The sequence below is a fragment of the Canis aureus genome, chromosome 8 (assembly GCF_053574225.1).
Source record: "Canis aureus isolate CA01 chromosome 8, VMU_Caureus_v.1.0, whole genome shotgun sequence".
Lineage (NCBI taxonomy): Eukaryota > Metazoa > Chordata > Mammalia > Carnivora > Canidae > Canis > Canis aureus.
The window spans coordinates 12,201,377-12,220,324 of NC_135618.1; the positions used below are offsets into that span (position 1 = coordinate 12,201,377).

An 18,948-nucleotide genomic window follows, 5' to 3' on the forward strand; every position below is an offset into this window, starting at 1 on the left:
GACAATACAAAATGGTCTAATACAGCCATCATTGGAATTCCAGAAGAAGAGAGAGTGAGGTGTTAGAAATATTTGAAGAAGTAAATGCTGGAAGTTTTCCAAAATTAGTGACAGACATGCAAAGTAGTCCAAGAAGATGAGACAACATGAAGTAGGATAAATATCATAAGACCACACCCAGAAATTTTCTATTTAAGCCACTGTAAATGAAATACAAAAGCTAATCTTGGAGGGAGCCAGAGGGAAAAAGATGCATTATATATGGTGGAATGAGATAATAATTACAGCAGATTCTCATCAGAAACCATGGAAGCAAGAAGACAAATGCATAACATCTTTAGCATGCGGATAGAAGAAAAACAAAAGCCTGTTAACCCAGACTTCTATGCCCAGCAAAGATATCCTCTACAAGTAGAGAAATACTTTCTCATATACACAAAAATGAAAGGAATTCATTTCTAGTAGACCTACTCTGCATAGCGTTTCAAAGGAGATAGAATTTTTTTGTTACTTGTTTTTAAGGAGGTTTTTCAGGGAGAAGTATTATGATATCAATCAGAAGAAATGAGGCATATTGAAAAATGAATAAATTAAAATTTGTATTTTTCTTATAGCTTAATATCCCAAAAGATACTGATTGTAGTGTATATGTTTTTAAAATATTACAATCCTGCAAAGAATATGAGGGAGAGATTGGAGATGTATTTTTATAAATCCTAACATTACAACTTAAGTGGTATATTTTTTGAAGATACATTCGATTCAGATGGTTTGAAAATGTACATTGAAAAACCATGTGGCAATGACCAAAGTGGTTTAAAAACATATAAATCATAATTCAATAGAAGAGATATAACAGAATCATAAAAGTTGATCAGTTAACCCAGAGAAGTCAGAAAAAAATAGAAAAAAGAACCTGAGGAACATATGATCCAGCCATCCCACCTCTAGGTATTTATTCAAGCAAAATGAAAACCTATACCCATAAATATTTGTATACAAATGTTCATAGCTACTTTATTTGGAATAGCAAAAACCTGGAAATAATCCAAATATCTACCAACAGATAAAGGGCTAAGCAAGTTGTGTTATATCCATACAGTGGAATACTCAACAATCAAAAGGAATGAACCATTGATATATACAATATAGATAAATCCCAAAACAATTATGATAAATGAAAAGTCAGTCAAAAAGCAAGTTTGTTTTTATTTGTGTAAAATTCTGGAAAAGGCAAACTAAATTGACAGAAAATAGATTGGTGGTTGCCTAGAAATGTGGCATGGATGTAGCAAGAGAAAACTTTTAGGGATGTAGGATATCTTTATCTTTCTGTGGTGGTTTTGTGTGTGTGGGAAAATCTTGTCCATTAAATATGTGCAGTGTGTTGTATGTCAATTATATCTCAGTAAAGCTGTTGAGAAAGTATGTTTGATACAGATTTATTGTAGCACTTTCCAGTGTGCAACAATTATATTTTAATTTCCTTCCAACTTCACTAGGCTTCCATAAATAAGCTCTTATACTTTCCTGATGCAGGATCAGAATATCACACCTAACTTGACTTATGCAAAAATTATGGCCCAAAACTATCAAAAATTTACCCTACATCATACACCGCTGCCGAGTACCACAAAGTCTAAAGCTCTGCCTTTTGATTTACTCTTCTTCCCATGAAGTCATTTTATGGCTACATGCTCACCAAATTCTTTCCCTCGTCTTCCTGGGCATACAGCTACAGCACATTGCCTATCCTCCTTTTGCAGTTAGATATGGCCACGGAACCCAATCCTAAGCAGAGGTGATAGGCATAACTTTCAGACCTGATCTTAAACATCTCTTGTGTGTCATTTCTCTTGCCTTTCCCCATCCTCTAGCTGAATGAGGACCCTTCCAAGACCCTAGAAGAAGGCAGAGCTGTAGTATAAAAATACCTTTGTCTGTAAATTAAAATTTAGAAAGCTGTGTGCTCACCAGGGATGGTGGAATTAGACTGTTATGTGAGTCATGAATTAAATTTCATTCGGTTAAGCCATGAAATTTGGCAGTTTGTTTGCTATATAACATCCATATTAACTAATAGACGTTGCTAATTTTTACCAGCATTACCAGCATACTGGAAGGAATAAAGGTGACCCTAACATAGCAGTGTCTTTCCCTGCAGTTCTTTTTTTAAAAAATATTTTTATTTATTTATTCATGATAGACAGAGAGAGAGAGAGAGAGAGAGAGGGAGGCAGAGACACAGGCAGAGGGAGAAGCAGGCTCCATGCTGGGAGCCCAACATGGGACTCGATCCCGGGTCTCCAGGACTGCGCCCTGGGCCAAAGGCAAGCGCTAAACTGCTGAGCCACCTGGGGATCCCCCTCTTTTTTTTTTTAAGCTGTTTTTGTACATTTACCCTGGGGCCAGATTCACAATATATACTTAATAAATGCTAACTTTCTTGGACTTATTTTTTTTCCATTGTCTTTTTGGAATACAAGAAAAACAGAATAAGAATATGTATTTTTTTTGGTTTCAATTAGTATTTATGAAAAGTTAAAAAGTAAGTTTTAGAAGTTTCATCAATACGGATGTCTCACAACTATATTCATATAGTAGCTTTCTCTATTATCTGTAAGAATAAGAATCCTAAAGCACTGTGATTGAGAGAAATAATTACTATTGAAATAGAGTGGATATAAGGCTTCATAGTTACTTGCGGGAAACTTATTCACACTTTTGATCAAAATTCCATTACACAATTCCAAATTATGTTTTCAGGAACAAGTTAAAAAAACAAAATACTTTTCTTGAGTACAAAATCATCTTGTAAGAGGATTATTTTCATGAATAGTGATATTTCAATTTGTGAGTGTTATTTCTAGAGAAACTCGGTGGCTCTACTTCTCCACAGGATTTACTAAAACAAACTTGACTCCATGAGTACAGAAGGAATATAGCCATTTGGTTCTGCTGTTCAGCTAACTGATGATTGTTAAAAATGCTACCCATGATATTCCCTTTCTGGGTAGCTTCAGAAGATGTGATACCACCTCCACAAGGCACTCACTCCACCTTGCATGTGGCGTAACTGCCGGCTCTGAAGTGCACACACCCCAGAAGATGGAAAAAAGGGCTCTCTTCTCAAATTGCAAGAAATAGCCTTTCTAGAGAAATTACTACAATCATAGAAGAATTGCTGTTTCCTTGAGGAATAAGAAAGGAATGTGTGTGGGTAGCTGGGAGTCTAAGGAGTTTAGAGTGGGAGATGTGAAATGACTACTCGAACATGTAGAGAAGTCCTTCCTTGCAGCACGTTTTTGAATCAAGCTCTTACTTGACAAGTACAGATGGGCTAGGAAAAAAATGTGAGCTAACTCAGTTCAGAGGGTAGTGTTACCTGGGGGCTATGTACTTTACACACTGAGATCACAGATGTTCAACGAGCATTGAGATATTCTTGATGAAGTTCTGTCCTTACTGCTTTATTTGCTTATTTACCAGAGGTACCTATTAATTAGTGAAGTAGGCACATGTTTGGTAATGGATGGACTTATTCCACAAATGCCGAAAATGAAATCTTCATCCAGAGAGTGGAGAGCTTAAGAAAGAGCTTAAAAAGGTTGAGAATACCCCAAAGAGAGGTTGAAGAGAGAGCCTTGAGGCAGTTCACAGGTCACAGACCTTCAGATGAGTGAGGAGTCACTCAGAACCCTCCTCTATACCTTATTCAAAATATATCAATGGACTTAATGTGAATAAATCAACTCCATTCCTCTGCCCTAGAAGATCATAAATAGAAAATCAAAGAACTAAAATCAGAGGGCTAAGAAGGACTTAGAGGAGTCACAGAGTTCACCAGTTTGCCTCCCAGCATAGGATGGCATCTAAGTCTAACAAGGCAGGTGATGAATATTCTTAAAGGTGGCTGGTGGTTCACACTGTTCAAATGGATGTCCAACTACCATTTATTAAAGGAAAGAGCTTTTGTTCCCCTGCTGATATCAGTGGCAGAAGTGTTCTAACTAAAATATGTGTTAAATATCAGAAGCCATCAATGCATTTATAGAGGATTATATATCTTGGACTTCACAGTAACATTAGGCAGTGTGATTTAAAATTGTAACTTTGAAATTAAAAAAACTACAAGTTTCTTTTTTTTTTAATTTATTTTTTATTGGTGTTCAATTTACTAACATACAGAATAACCCCCAGTGCCCGTCACCCATTCACTCCCACCCCCCGCCCTCCTCCCCTTCCACCACCCCTAGTTCGTTTCCCAGAGTTAGCAGTCTTTACGTTCTGTCTCCCTTTCTGATATTTCCCACACATTTCTTCCCCCTTCCCTTATATTCCCTTTCACTACAAGTTTCTTCACCACTGATAAAATTGTGATTTTAATTTTAAATTAAATTAAATTTTATATTTTAAGTGCTCAGCGTGAGTCTTGTTGGCTCATCTATACTCAGGCAGTGGGCAAGTGGTGCGCCTGCTGCTCCCTCAGCCCTGCCACCTTCCTCTGCTGCGTCCCTCCTCAGACTGTAGTCCCAGCAGTAGCCTAAAATTTTGACTTTTAAATATCACTTTGTGCGCTTACAGGACAGATTTTTTAAAAACTGCTTTTGCCTTTATTTTTCCCCGTGGCCACAAGTAGTTGTAGCTGAATTCTTTCTAAATGTTCCTATTTTTCTTATTTCTCTTCTGTCTTAATCCTGAGACTCATGATTTGAATTTAGGAAAATCTGGATATAATGGAGAGAACTCGGGACTCCTGGGAGCTGTCTGGGTGCAGAAGGGGTGAGTAAACAGTCTTAGAGTAGTGTGGTAGAGGCTTTGATGGAGTCATGTGCCGCAAGCAAATCACCAATGGGCTCGTTAAGTCATACTGGAGAGTCAGAGAAAGTATCCAGGAAGCAATTTGGCCAAGAGGAAGAATGAGTGAAGGGCTGGTGGTATTCCATAGAGGAAACAGTATACACAAAGTTGTGAAGCTGTTAAATAGCATAGTCCATTCAGTGTGTAGTAACCAGCCATTACTGAAGTTTAGAGTGGATAGCATGGAAAACCAGAAGATAGGCACAGGCCAGGACTTACATCATTATGGAGAAATTTTTGGATACTATCATTGACATGTTATTAGATCGTAATCTTTTTTTCCATCAGGGTAATGCAGTAATTCACTAGCAGGAGCCCACAGAGGCTAAGAGGGGCTGCTATGGACATAGTTGGAACCAGACTGGTAGGGCTACTGAGAAAGCAACCTCAGAAATAAAGATACTTTTATAACCCTGCCCTGCTGCTCTCTTCTTGCAGGGATGCATTCTGATGAATCATCCTGCTGCCCAGAACCACCATTTTCTGTAAGGCTTAAGCAGCTGTGTTTGTAATTTAGATTTTGGTGGTAAGACCCACTTTAATTCAGGGCAAAGATTGACCTGGATTTAAGGGAAAGAAACCAGATTGTTAGATAACCAGAAGACTAGCTGGCACAGCTCTCTCGTCATGCAAGGAAATGTCCACTGCTTTAGAACCCCAGCCATTCAAGAGACTCTGTTCTCCTTCTACTCCCTTCCAATCCAGTGCAGTTTGGTATTGAACCACTCCCTTAATATGCTGACAAGGGTCACATAGCACTGATGTATTGTCTGAACTGCCCTTTTTTTAAAGCTGATCTGAGCTGCACAGTACGTTCCAACATTATTGAAACTTGTCTCAAGTTGCAAAGTCAATCTCCCTTTAATTACAGTGTATTTGGATAGCATTTATTCCATAAATAAGAACAAAAAAGAGTTGAAATGAGTTTCTAAGAAGTAGAAGCACAAATGGAACTCTTCATTGTTATTACAGCAGCAAATATGTTGAAAGTACAGGTTACTATGTGAGTTGGTTTCCATCTTGTATTCATTCATTCATCTTGTAGTTCAGGATGGTATAAGGGGAGGCTGTCTTAGGTTTAAGCAGGGAACTGAATATAAAGAGCAGTGCAATGTCAAGGCTTGTCTGGATCTTCCCCCAAGATTTGCATTTTCTCAAATATTAAGTTGTTATGTTGGGTCAATCTGGTTTCAAGCCTAATAATGAAAATAAGACTGATGCCTTGTCCTAAAATATACATATACATACATACATTTTAAGAAGACAGAAAGAAAGAAAGGAAGGAACCAGTCTCCAGGCTGGATCCCAGCCTCTCAGAATTTTGCCAAGCCCAGTTTAGGCCTGAGTTTCTGCTTTGCTACTCATCTTAGGTTTCTGTTCTCAGTGTCATGTTCTGCTCCATGTTAAAGGAGCACAACTTCTTCATCCCGTACTGCCCATAAATGTCTAAATCGTGACTGGATAGGAATTAATTTCTAAGACCATGGAATTAGCTGGTGTAGCGATATATTTGTTGCCAACTGGCTCATTTCCTAGCTTAATTCTTACTCAAGTGTAGAGGCTAATATACAACTATGGATTCTTCCTCCCTATATATAAAACCCTTTCTGTGAATATCTTCCAAACATGTCTAGGTCTTTAGAAATAATGAGCCTATGCAATGATGGATCTGAAAAAGGGAAAGGTCTGGTTTGCATGGGGAGGTGCTCCAGATTAAGAGCCAGTACAAGAATGCTCCTTTTCACTTTTTACCGTGTAAATGTCAGGTCAATGAATTTTTTTTGAAATTAAAATTTATTGTCTGAAATCTATTCTATACAAGATCTTTCTATTTGAGATCAAATTTTAGAGTTCATATTAATAAACTAATAATTTTGAGATCGTTTTTTAGTGCTGTAGTTTAAGAAGCACATCCTCTTAGCTTTGAATGGGTATGTCGTGTTCTATGGTACTTGGTTTATAAGAAGTAAGTTATTTCCCGTATCAGTATAGTCTTCTTATTCAGACAGAGGATCAACATAAGATCTTTCAATTTTTAAAATTGTGGTTGGTGCCATTAAGATTTGTTCAGTTAACCTTCAGGTTATTTTTTGCTAATATGAATTTTTACAAACTAAGTGGTCTGAAAACAAGTAATTATATAGTGTGACAAAGTAGGTTTGTGTATTTCTCACTAAAAGTATTGTGCTGAAGGCACAAGTTCCATTTTGTTCTTCACATGTAAAAATTAAAGGCAGATTTGAGGACAAATAACTGCCTTGACTTCATATAGCTTTCTTCTCTGTTTGGGGCTCTCATTGCCTATGACAGATGAAGCAGGTTCAGTAGGACAGTTCTATTGTTTAATTTGATATCCTGACATTCTAATGGTTGCATCACGACATTTAGTTGTCCCAGATCTCTTTATGCTGTTTTCTGGGAGTGACAGAGTCAAAAAAATATGCCTCTTTAAACTGTCATTCTGCTTAACTCCTCCTCTGCAATTATATTTGCATGCATAATACATCATAACAAATTAGATGTCGCAAAGACACACAACAGGAATTATGTGAGCTTGCACTAAGAGCTGTGGCTGATGGAATAGGCAAGGAGGAGATTGGAGGGTGAGGGAACGAAGAAGAGAAAAAAAACTAATGAATGAGAACTACCATAGAAGATGGCAGCGGAAATTTATCTTCTCATCTTTTTGAGGCCAGTAATCAATTGCAGAAAAGTAAATGAAAAGGGAAAATTCAAAACCAATTTGGTTACTACCAGTCTGATTGGAGATTAAAATGAAACAATGGTTTTTGTTCTAGAGGGGAAGATACTCATTGGTTTGGAGGCAGTAAAAGTAACTATGACACAGAGGAAAGCTCTTTATTTCACATGTTAACCTGGAAAAAAAAAAAAGAGAAAGATATTGAGGTTGTAATTCAAGCTTATTGGAAGTGTTTTCTAGTAGACTGGAAACAATCTTCTTGACTGAATGAACCTAGGCTGAAATTACAGCTATACCCATAAACACCTCAGCCACTCTGTTTGGCTCCTACCTTATAATGACTGGATTAAAGTGTTTTTCTTATGTGATTGTATGTCTTCTGGCCCCCTGACACACGAAATTGGCCAATTTAGAAGCACTGGTACCTGATGGTCATCGAAAGGCCATTGTCCCTGAAGTGCTATTAGTACATGTCATACATTGGCCAATAACTGGCCCAAGGACCGGGCCCCTCTCTAAAAGGTTGGAATAGCCGCTTTCAAAATGATGAGAATCAGTCAGTATCGGCTGATGATGTTAAATGTTTTACTTAGTCTGACAAAAGAAGGAGGAATAGGAATTGAACTTGCGGTTCCCTTTGTTCTGCGCCCCCCCCCCCCCCCAGTCTCTTTCCATTTTTCTTACTCATTTTCTGTCTGTTTTCTACAAATACATAAGGGAAATAATAAATTTTCGGTAACATGGAAGTTGGATTAAATTCAGGAGAAGCCCAAAATATTAGTGCGGTTACAGAACATGCTGTAAATCTTTGCTCTCTGTCCTGCTCTCCTCGGCTTCTATTTCCTTAGCTTGCTTCCTCCCAGCCCCCTTGCCTCTCCTCTGATCTCAGGCCAGGCGTCCCACTCTGCAAGGAAGCACGTAACAGATTGCTTCAGTGAAGCATTTGCCATTCTCCCGGTTTTTTCTCATCATTCTCTTGCAGCCTTTTTTCCAATGCTCCTGACAATGTGGAAGAGCTCCCCAGCCAATCATTTTCTGGCATTCCGTTGGTTCCATGGCGAGATCCGAGGAAGCCCATCAGCCTCTGCTAGGCTGATAACCATCATTGCTTCTAATGTGTGCTTCGGCATTTCTCATCACAGCATGCATCTGTTGGGGAGATAAAAGGAGAGATTTACAAATATATAATCAGCAGATGTATGAAGGCTGTCGAAGCAAAGTAGACTAAGAAGGAAGCATATCCACATTTTCTTGGGGGTAAGAGGAGATAAATATGCTGGCTTTTGTATGATTAGGTCATTACTAACACCTGGAGGCTGTCTCGGTCCTTGGAGGAAAACCATGGAGAATATTTGGTAACGAACACATTTGGTTCACAGAGGGGGTTATTCTGAGCCAGATTGGAAAACATTTTAAAATGGAATATTGCCTGCATAAAAGAGGCAGATATCTCAGCTTTGCTTCATAACAGGAGTTCTCTAGTGGATCCTTCTGCATAATGGGGCCGTATGGTAGGTCTATGGAATATCACACTCTGATGTCAGAAAAGCATACATATCTTCAGCCAAATGTTTGCATGTGCATTAGAGCATATACAGTATTATTTCATCACTGTCTCCCAGGCCCTTGTGTATTAGCTCCCCGGCCCCCGTTGTATAATGAACCCCTCTTAAACCAGTGAGGTTTTTCAATATCGGTGAAGAGTTTTCAGAACTATCGTCCTTCAAATATTATTTGAAGTTATCTCTTGTTAATCTTTAATATTCTCTTCCCCGACCCCCTAAATTTCTTATGTGAGAAACATGGAAAATTTTGGAATTCGAATGTGTCGAGATTATTTCATATTTGAGCTTTCCTTTCACCTTAACTAATATAAAACTGATAGATACTATTGTCTCTCTTCAAAGAACACATTTTATTGATGACTCTCTCCAGCCCATGTGTTAGAAGCCATATTTAAAAAGAAAAAAGAGAAAAAAGGACAGATTATAAATTTGTGAGCAAGGAAAAAAATACCAAGAAATTAATGACTTAGCCTTTGCTTGACAACAAGAAAAACTTAGTGTAGTGATTTCTTACCATGGACCCAGATTTCTAGAAAACTATACATAACCAAGAGAAGCTCTGTGGGTCACTCTAAGTCATCAGGATATTGGAAGGTGGCATTAGGATGACACTGTCCGACAGAGAGGAATTGCTTGTTCCGGTAAGAGATTAAAAATTTAATACTGTAGGATATTATATCAATCTAGGCTTTTCTCTATTCCTTTCTACTTTCTCTCTCCAACTGTCTAGTTGTTTTCTCCTTTCTGCTCTATCTATGGTGAATACTTCCATGCTTAAAAAAAATTTTTTTAAGGGAATCTTTCACCTTTTTATCCTTGTAAACTTTAATTCTGTGGGCTACATTTTCTTAAACACGAAACTTTCCTTTTTCTCTGCTGGAATTAGAGAAAAGAAGTGATGTGGATGCTGAATACTGTGTCTTCAGTAAAGCAAAATGGCAGTGACTTTTGGATGGAATAAAATGAATAGTTAGAGGCACTAAATTAAGAGTGGCACAGAATAGCGTCGATGCCAGCATCATGCATGCAGGCTTCTAAGCTGCATAGCATCACCTAAGCTATTTTAGAACACAGCTACATATCTTTAATGATTACAAATCTTCTTTCATCTCCAGAGTGAGATGAAAAAGAAATTATATCTGTTTCTCTTCATTGTCTAAAAGGTATATGCATAATCTATATGATAAACATGTGGCAAGCAACTGGCACATAAATTATTCAGTAACGTTGAACAGGGGATGCATTACAGAATGCCATTCCACACCTCACATCTCACCTCCCCCTCCCCCCTTCCTGCACTGTTCAATACCAGCATGGCCTCCGTTCAGTAGGTATATTCAATTAAATCTAGGAACTTCTCCATTTCTGTTATACCTCCAGAAACACAACAAAACAGAATGAAACAAAACTTGCTATTTCATTTTTAAAGTACTGTATTCCCTTTGTAAGAGAGAAGTTTACCCACTCTCCTAGTCAAATGATTTTGAAATTCAGATAAAACTGAAAGTAGAGAGGATTTCTCTCTCCCTACTTACATCCTACTTCATAGGATTTCTATGAGTCATATTGTTTTAAGGGTTCATAGAAGAATGCTCTTGGTATTGTACCAATTTAATGTTCCAAAGGAAACATTTGCCCTTGAGATTCTTCTAATATGCTGCATTTGGATTCAATGAAAGAGTTTATGTGCATAACTTTTGCTGTCTTAGGGGTTTTTGTGTGGTCTGTCTGATGGCAATTTGGGGATGAAAAAGGAAATGAGAATCGATATTGTATTATCAATTTCTTTTAATCACCATCAGCCTTCTTTCCCTCCCTCTAACACATTCCCTTCCACCTGCACGATATTCTCCTTTTATGGTATTAGTATATGATAAAACCTCACTTCACAGCCTAAACATAATATCGTGGAAAAAAAAGAAAAAAAAATAAGCCATTTCAGAACAACTATTGGTTTTGGAGCCAAACTTTTCTTCAGTTCTTGATGCAAAAAATACAAATTGTAACAATTCTATTTTTCCCATACAGTCAATAGCTAATCACATTACTATTTTATGTGATAGATATGCCTATTCTCTGTGATCAAATGACTTTTCAATTCTTAATTTGGACATATCTTTTGAACAGTGAAAATAAAATATTAAAAATATTCAGAAGTTTATAGTATTATAACATCCTCTGTGCATGCAGCTTTCCCTCTGTGTTGATATTGGTGAGCAGATACTAACAATAACACTTGGAGAACTTTATTATCCAATTTTGTGTGCATTCAATAGGATTATGAGTTTTTGATCATACAAATGCAAAAGAGATTTGGCAGTAGCAGGAAGCAACATAGTTCTAGAAGCAAATTTCCATTTTATTAATCTGAGATAGAACTACTTTTTCCAAATTGCTACACAGCTTGAATTATCCGTTCAGCTTTCTCTGTTTATTCTTTGCACCACTAACCTCAGAATGTTAGTGGTTTATATAAATTCACAGTCCTATGAAATCTGGGGGACTAGAAATCTTTGGATGCTATCCACACGACTAAGATGCAGCCAATAAAATTTTTAGCTTTCTTTGTAGGTGGTCTTTGTTAGTCTTGGTTAGTGACCTGTGTAAGTTAGAAGCAATGAAGAAGACTCTTGAGATTTATTTAAGGTAAATAATTTTAACAGCTCACAAATTTACTAGAAGTTTCTCTAATGTGACTTTGAAATCTATGTTGAAATCTCCTTCAATATGACAAACTCTTAGAGTGAGGTATCTCAGTTACTTTAGAAATCCAACCAATTTTTAATTCTACCCCATAGTATTTATGTGGATGGTGAAATTCCATTACAAAAAAGTGAAGATATGGAACTCTTCTATAGAGGGCATTCTCCTAGCTCTCCCCTTGCCTCTTTCCCGTTAAGCCACATTTACACAAAATACCCTGAGGCTCATGGTCTGGATGAGTCTCTTGAGTATCCTCTGCTGTGTTCTGGTCACCACATCTTATTCTTTTTTTATTTTTTTAATTCTTTAAATTCAGTTTAGGTATCATACACTGTATTATTAGTTTCAGAGGTAGAATTCAGTGAATCATCAGTTGCATATAACACCCAATGCTCATCATGTCACATGCCCTCCTTAATACCCATCACCCAGTTGCCCCATCCCCTCACCCATCTCCCCTCCAGCAACCCTCAGTTTGTTCCTACTATTCAAAGTTTCTCATGGTTTGCTTCTTGGCAGCAAGCAGAGGTTTGCCTCTTCTTAGTGGGGAAGTTGGCATCATGTCTCAGTTCTCCTCTCTACCCCACCATGGACAGCTTCAACTTCCATGTGGATAATACATCTGACAGCTAATTTCATTGTTTAAAAAACAAAACCAAACAAAACCCTTTTGCGTTTTTACAGTCCTCTCCCATGGCCACTGCTGGCCTTTGTCAGTACCCATGACTTGTCTACTCCATGAACTCCCTCATTGGTAACAACAAAACAACCTATTAGTCCCTCCAGTTCCTTTATCCTTAATCCCACTAAAATTTCTCCTCCATATCATTAATTTCACCACTTTTTCGAGAGTTTATCATTATCTCTCTGGCTGCAGCCTTGTGTTGCAATAAAATACAAGCCTCCTTTGCTAAACCTTCAAGTTTTGCTCATCTTTTTCTTTTGACAAGTGCATTCAGTGCATTCTGTACTTCTCCAACTTGAAGGCCGGGGTTGTATCTGTTTGACAGCTACGTTGCCTATTGTAGTGTTCTGGCTCAGTTACTGTTTTACTAAGCAGAACTGGAATGAAGAAAGCAGCAAGAGACTTCGATGAATGAAGCTTAATCACAAGTTTCAAGCCTTAATGAGTGGGTTAGTACCATTGGTAAAAATAGAAACTTTTTGGGGTGCGAATGGTTGTGATGGAGTGGAGTGGAGAATTGTCAACTCAGTTATTAGAATTTGAGGTGAGTGTGAATGTTCTATTTGAAATTTCTTTTAGAAATTAAGAAGTAAGACTGGAAATTGCTGTAAAGATGGGCACTGCAGACAGTAATTTGAATAGTTGTCACTTCACAACAATACCAGTGAAGGAGATTGACTCCACAACTCTCATGGTTCATGTTTTGTCACAGATTCCTTCATAAACACTATCTCATTGATCTTCATAGAAGCTAAAAGGGAGAATATTGTCATTCCTGTTTTATAGATTAGGAAACCAAAGCTTAGGGAATCTTTGGATAGAGCTAAGATAACTCAGCATGAAAGTATGGAGGGAACAGAGACTAAGTGACACAGACGGTTTTAGGGTACATAGATTCTGAGCAGACACTTGTTGGTTAATTGATAGAATCACAAAACAAAACCCAGGGACTTGAGAATTTAAAGAAAAACAAGGTGGTTTTTAATGCTGAATGCCAAATGTTCCAGGAAGTTAAAAGGTTGATGACTAAGAAGAAATTGTTGGTTTGATATTCTCAGACCACTCACTGGTCATCTTGAGCAAGCAGTCTCAGAAGAATGACTGAAGTCAATCACATGACACAAGGATGGCAAGTTGGAGAAATATGTCAGTGAGTGGATGGATAACTTGAAGGGTCAGGATGTTTAAGTGAAGATTTGCCTTAAGTTAGTTTTGTGGGTTGTATTAGTTGGTACAGTAAAGTAGCCTTGGTGAAGCCCTCCTGGGTACCACAGGAAAGAAGCCACTTCAGGTGGTAACACCAGGGCAGCCTCATCTGTGCAGCCTCTCAATGTGCCAACCAGCTTCCTGGTTGCTCAGGAAGCAGAAGAGAGGTTGTGGGGAACTCACAACTAGTCCTCAGCGCATCAGACCATGGTTTCTCTTCATCTCTCAGCCTGATGCTCTGTGGAGTCAGTGGCCCTAATACACCTTCAAGGGAGGCTGGAAAGTGTCAGGGAGCATGTGCTATATTTGGTGAGCACTCTTCTCTCTACTTAAGTGAAGGAGGCCTTGTTGCCTATTGAGGTATTAAAACAACAGCATGCAGGTTGGACTTTACAGCTGTCTTGGGCTGTTTTAGTCAGAACCAGGTGATCCTGGAATGGCTTCCAAGTTCCATGCGGAAGTTTCTCCAAGTCAGGCATCCACATGACTTTCTGTCTATGCTTTCCTCCTTTAACAAGTTAAAACTAGGAACAGTGATTCTGAAAGCTTTCATCCACAAAATACATGGTAACATTTAGCAGCTTCGCGGACACATGATTCAGCATAGAATTGCCAGCTTGCTGGACTGGATAGGGAGAGGTCAAAAGGTTGCATTTTACTACTGGGAAGGAGAAAGGTAAATAGAAAATAACAAATGGATCAGCAACACTGCCTCCCTCTGGAGATTCTGGAATTGAAAGCCTTAGTTTACCTTCTTTTATTACCTTGTAAGGTTTGCAGAGCCCACATCCATTTTGTATCAGGCTTCTTTCAGCTAACCTGAGGGACAGAATATGAAGTCGGTGGGGGAGGGCAAGGCTGTGTCCTTCCTACTTCCTGTGTTAGTGGGCAGGCACTCACAGTTTCTTGCCTGGAGACAGAGCTTTGCATCCAGATTTCTCTAGTGTACAGTGTGTACTACGGTTGCTATTCCTCACTCCTCAGCTCTCAGAACACCATCAACCATCCTGAACAAAGCCCTGGAAGCTGCAATAAAAAGGTTTTAAAACCTCAGAAAGGAGAGCCTGAGGAAGTATCACCACAGGAAAGGCAAATTAGTGTCACACAGTGGAAAAAGAAGGCTGTCGCTTCCATAAAGAGGGTACTCACAAGCCTGCCTCCTTAAGCATCACAGATTTCCCAAAGCCTTGTGGACTAGAGAGGCCCCATTTGAAGACAAATGATACGATTTACTATGATGATCCGTGTACGAGAAGTCAGCAGAGAAAATAGTGATAAACTCTCAGAAAACAAAACACAAGCTCCTCGGTGGAGGAGGGGGCGAAGAAAAAAAATGTAGATGGAGGCCATATATAAATAACCTTATTGCCCATAGAAGATGGTAACTCTTTCTCTTTCTCTCCCCTTGTCTTCCTGCCTTTCTTGACTTTAGAGTCCTTTTTACAATGATTGTTCTGTAGAAGCCTATATAAACTAAGAGTGTGCCTGCCCGGGCCCAGTGACAGGGTGGTTCATGGGAGGAGCGATGTGATGCTGTTGGCCTGTGACCCTCCTCCCAGCCTTCCTTCCTGTACCTAGCCCACCTCAAGTTCTGCTGAGGCAGCTCTGGAGAAGTCTGGGCTCCAGAGAGTGTGATGTAAACATCGCTGATACTGGGTGAAACAGTCTAATATTAAATAACGCATTTTTAATTTTGTACTCAGATAAAAAGAAATCATGAATTTATATTTGCAATCTGGATTGCTTTCTGTGTTAAAGATTTTAACACTGTCTCTCGGGAATGAGGGTATCTATTCCATACCCCCTATGTCAGGACTCCTGATCTTACCTCTCCCCGCATTTCTAATGTTACCCACCTCCTTTCTTCCCCTTATCAGCCTGTGTGTCAGGCTGTCATCTGTTCTCCTTTCTGACTGCTGTCCTTCTTGGCACATGTATCTGGGTAACTCCTACTTGCTCTTTGGGTCTCAGCTCAGGTCATTTCCTTAGAGAACTTCACCAAACTGTGAAATACAGTGTAGGCCTTGTTTTACACTCTTAAAATGTACTCTTCTTTCTTAATACTTCATTCTGATTTCAGTGATCTAATTATTAATGTGATTATCTGCTTAATATCCAGTCCCCCATTAGACTCCAAGCTTCATGCAGGAAAGTTTATACATGACTTACTCAGCATTTTGTAACTGGCAACTAACAAAATAATTGAGAAATGGTGAGCCTTTGGTAAAGGAATAGAGAAGGAATAAACATTATATCAAAAGAGGCTTCCCACTAACTTTTCTCTCTCTTTCTTTTTTTTTTAATTGAAGTATTGTTGATACACAATGGTGCATTAGTTTCAGGGATACAATGTAGTGATTTGACATGTTTATATGTTATGCTATGCTCACCAAAAGTGTAGCTGCCATCCGTCACCATACAGTGCCTGTTAGCTTCTGGTTAAGGTCAGAAAAAAAGGCTGCATTTCAAATATGCTAGTATATGTTTCCAGTTTAGATCTCATGAACCTTGAGATTTGGGTTGATGGTCAAACAACCAGATTTTTTTTTTTTTGGTACATGTAACAGTCCTATAAATTTGGATGATGCTTTTATTAAAGTATCTTTCTTTGTATGGCAACATTTAATCTTTATACCAACCCTGTGAAGGATGTAAGCCAGTAATCATTATTATCTTGTGCATTAAGAAATGAATAAATCACCTGAGAAGCTGTCATCTTGCCTTAGCTTCTAAAGCTAACTAGTGACAGAATGAAAACAAGACCCACAATTGCTAGCCCGGTGGTAAGTTGTTTATTTATTTTTATTTTTTTTTTTAATTACAAATATAGGAGTATCCCAACTGGGAGCCCATTCTGTAAACAGTTCAAGAAACCAAATACATAGAATATACTTAAAGTTTGTACCATTGGTTCATGGCTCTACTTTAGGTTCTGGCTTCTCTGAGTGAAAAAATAAATATCTCCTCTTCAAGAGGGTTTTTGGATATACAATGAAGTTGTCATTTTATATACATCTTTATGTATTACAGAAGTAGATTGTTCTCTCCACAAATTCTCCATGTGGCTATGCAAAATTGGCTCTTTTCTATAATACGCTACAGTAACATTTGGGACATTAAACAGCTGCATCCCAAACACTTGTAGAGAAATAAGATCGAGGCGCCTCCTATGCAGCTACTCTGTTAACATGGAATTTCAGTAACCAAAGGGTTAAGAAGTGAAAATTATCAGAGGAAGCCTTGTTAAAGGAATTAGTAATGGGATACGGGGAGCATGTTATCTTTAATTTGTGGGCATGAATCCAAACTCAGTTATTAGTAACCAAAAATCTATTGCATTTGGGAATTTTAGAAGCTCTGGTGGAATAATTTAGGGGGGAATTTGTCTGTTTAATGGATCATCGTGCATTGAAATTTTTATTTTTAAGAACAATATTTCCATGTGCATGTGTTTTCTTTTCTGACTCCTTTTGGTTATTGCTGAACAGGTGCTTCTCATGACTTACTCTTCCGACATTGTTTCATGCTACAGATCATCTGTTCAGAATACATTGAAACTCCACTTTAAGACTATTTGCCTCTGAAAATACTTTCATAATTAAAGCAAATCCTTTTTGGATCCCACCCAAGAGAATTTAATTGCTAAAACAGCAATTACTTATTATTTCACACAGTCTTATTTCAAGAAGATTCCAAAGTCCTGGGACTCTGAGGACAGCTTCATAAGAAAGTGCCATCAGATTCTCATAATGTTTTGGAAAGACTGTATCACATCAAGATAGAGATGATTTTGAGCGCTTTTGTATCGCTGGTCCATCCCCTAAAACATTTATTGTTAGGTGGGAAAAGGGTGCATTCTGCCAAAGGAAGGGTCAGAAAGAGAGCCCGGAGAAAAATAAGGCCAGGCCCAGATGAAAGCTATTGGCATTGACCTTGCCCTTGCCCTCCTCGATACATAATCTCTTTTAGTTGGAGGGCACTGAGGAATCCCCATACTGATGGCTCTGGGCCAAGTACAGAAGGAAATGAGTCAAAATTGTATGAGGTAATACATTACAGAAGTAGTATATTTATTTCCAGGCTTAGCTGATTCTGAAAAATTACAATTGCAATTGTAGTTTTACGAATCATGTCAAAGAATAGACCAGACTAAGGCCACGGAGCCTCAACTTTATTGATCCTTAAAAAATAGAACATCTAAATTAAGTGTAAGCCATACTTGTGGAGTTTGGGGAAATTTGTAATGCCTTAAGAGCCACTCCCTCCATTGCACCTGTTCACTGGTGAAAATAGAGGACTTCACTTAGGAAAACGAGCACCTTCCACAAGCACTCAGTTTTGTTTGAAAAAGTAATTGGAGGAAAACAAAGAGATTCTTGTTCGATCTGAAATCCAGAAGCTACTCTTGCCAGCTTTATGAATGATGGGAGTTCCACTTTCCATGTCGAAATGGTTGGCCCTTTTGCTGATATCCGTAAATTAAGCAGCTGGGTTGTTGTGAGTTTTTTTTTTTTTTTCTTTTCTTTTTTCAATTAAGTGCAGAGTGCTCACAATGCACAATAGGTCCCTTAGAAGTGCATCTAATCTGTCTACTCCCATTAAAAAAAAAAAAAGAAAGAAAAGAAAAAAACTGGATACAGGATCATAAACAAAGAGTCAGTTACAGTACATCTGTACAGAGCTGGAGAGTTGAGTTCCAAGAGGATTTACATTGGGAAAATCCCCAAAGCAATAAAAAGAGACAAGCACAAACGTGTCCACACTCCAAATAGTGAGGCAAAGCCTGCTGCTCCCAAGCCAACATGCTGATTCAAAGGATTGGAAAGCTTGTGTTTAATAAAACATAATTCAAATAGCCATGTTCACGATATCAAGGGTTGCTTACAACGATTGCTCGAACAAGGAGGAAGGACTACGTAAAATTATTTTCTAATGCAACTTGCTAATTGAAAATGCCCGCATTCCTGCTATAATGGCATAAACGATTTGAAGGCCGTGTCAACCAGCAGAATGTTGACTCCCCCCCACTTCAGGAAAGTCTCTGAGAAGACCTTTAACCAAAGTCGTGAGACTCTATGTTGATAGGCCTTCATCACCATATTATTCCTTTAAATTTTAGAGTAAAGAGCTCCCATGAATATGCAGGTCTAACTACTTGGTTAGAAAAGAAGTTAGCAGCAGTGGAGTCCTCCGGGCTGGGGGTTATGGCACATGCTGCTTCACCTTCA

The 18,948-nt window shown here is 38.4% G+C and overlaps 1 long non-coding RNA gene across 13 annotated transcripts in view; it reads left to right on the top strand.

Moving 5' to 3' along the window:
• LOC144318330 (uncharacterized) overlaps positions 1 to 18,948 on the top strand; it is a 299,311-nt gene that overhangs the window by 165,566 nt on the left and 114,797 nt on the right. For 2 of the 13 annotated variants that reach the window (XR_013384192.1, XR_013384188.1), the window contains one exon: positions 4,722 to 4,782. The exons of the other annotated variants lie outside the window; for them this stretch is intronic. This is a non-coding gene — a long non-coding RNA (uncharacterized LOC144318330). The remainder of the gene's footprint in view (positions 1 to 4,721; positions 4,783 to 18,948) is intronic. 13 annotated transcript variants of the gene reach the window in all.